General features: G+C 39.8%; 1 long non-coding RNA gene across 1 annotated transcript in view; it reads right to left on the minus strand.

Moving 5' to 3' along the window:
• Window positions 1-133: 133 nt before the first annotated feature.
• LOC106011809 overlaps window positions 134-1,822 on the minus strand; it is an 11,610-nt gene continuing 9,921 nt past the window's right edge. Inside the window, exon 2 of the long non-coding RNA XR_001184863.2 lies at window positions 134-1,125. This is a non-coding gene — a long non-coding RNA (uncharacterized LOC106011809). The remainder of the gene's footprint in view (window positions 1,126-1,822) is intronic.

Here is a 1,822-nt window from a genome sequence, read left to right on the forward strand (position 1 = left end):
GAGGGCAGAACCTCTGATCACGGGGTGAAAGGGTCAAAGGGTGAAAGGAAGGCCTTGATGAGTTTCTTGGGAGTGAGCAGGCAGTAGGTGCGGGCCTTCACAGGAACACAAGCGGTATTGTCTTTTTTTTTTAACACAGGCCCGCTTTCCGCTTTTATAACCGTGGATGTGACGTCACCACAGACGCTTTTTCGGCTGTCACTTTTTTTCTCCAAAGTCTGACGAATCCGATACAGCAGTTTCACAATCGGACAACGAATCTGATGTGACAGTTTTACAATCCGATGACGAATCTGATGTGACAGTTTCACAATCCGATGACGAATCTGATGTGACCGTTTTACAAATCAGACGATGAAACTGATGTGACAACTTCACGACAATTTCACAATCTGACGTATAATCTGATGCGACAGTTCAGTCGGTTGGTTTATTTTTCAGTCTGACTTTTTGTTTCTACTCTGAAATCTGTCCTTCTGTGACGAGATCGTCTTTCATTTTCGAGCAGTTCCCGCATTCATTTACGTAATCTTCTCTTAAATCACTTTGATCGTTTTCATATTACGTTTTTCCTGAATGTTTTTAAAGTTATTCTTCATAAACAGTTTCGGGTTTCTTCTGAGAACTTTTCTCTAGGGCATATCTTGATGATCACCTCATAAATATATCTCATTCATTTCAAAGTTTAATTATATCTATTTTCAGCACCAGCTTACAACAACTGCGAGGGGGCAATCTCTCTGTCTATATGGAGTACGTCTGTATAACAAAAAACATCCTATCTTCTATCTGACTGGCTTCAAAATAGCACGTCTCCCTTGGCTTTTTTTGAAAGACGACACGCTCACAAATCTTAAAGGTCTATTCTAAGACGTGTCAAATAAAATAACGCTAAGCCTCCCTCAAAGTTGCCGCAGCTTGGAGGAATAAATTTTAATGTGTGTATCTTTTTATTCTTTTTTTTGCGTGTGTTTAGTTGTCAGGTTCACGAGAACTCAGGATAAGAGTTGGGCTGAGGAACGTTGAATCAGAGCCTCGTTTCTGCAGACACGCCATAGTGCTTCAACCCAGCTCAGCGGACGCTTTAATTAATGTGATGGGGAGGTAGGTACGTAGATCCTTGACCTGTGGATGAAAAAAAAAAGGAAAAACTTTTACTAACTTAGAAGAAAATGAATGAAAAAAGTAAGACTTACTTTACTTCACTTCACTTTACTTTACTTTACTTTACTTTTCCGACCCAGCCGTCATTTCAATGAGATCTAGCCCTTCGGCCTGTCGATATATGGCAAAGAATTTACATGTTTTTATCAGCTGTGCATTTTCGCTGCATAATAAGGTATTTTCGATGTCTGGGGAGACAGGTAGATTGGTACTACTACTACGCAGGTCGCTTAGCGCAGGGCAGGTATAGAGGTAGTGTGATACTGTTTCATCCTAGCAGTCACACAACGTTTTTTTCTTTTTCCTTTTCTTTTTTTTCTAGAAGAGGTTTTACGGTGCTCGCAACTGCATTAGGTCATATGAGCGCCAGAAGACTAGAGGTGTTACAAGAGAGTAACAAACACAAAATAGAAGAAGGGCAGAAAAGGACGAAAGATATTTGACAGGACAGGAAAGAAAAAGCACACCACACCAGAGCACCCGCCAACCACCCACAGTCACAAAAAGAAGCAAAACAAACTTGTACAATAGAAAGACATAGTAGTCAGAAGAAGAAGAACCGAGTGGTATTGCGAAATATTGGACTGGTTACGGCAGAAAAAGATGTAATATTATGTGTAACATAGAGGTTATATAAATGTTATTATTATTATTATTA

Source organism: Aplysia californica, unplaced genomic scaffold (assembly GCF_000002075.1).
Source record: "Aplysia californica isolate F4 #8 unplaced genomic scaffold, AplCal3.0 scaffold00192, whole genome shotgun sequence".
NCBI classification, from domain to species: domain Eukaryota; kingdom Metazoa; phylum Mollusca; class Gastropoda; order Aplysiida; family Aplysiidae; genus Aplysia; species Aplysia californica.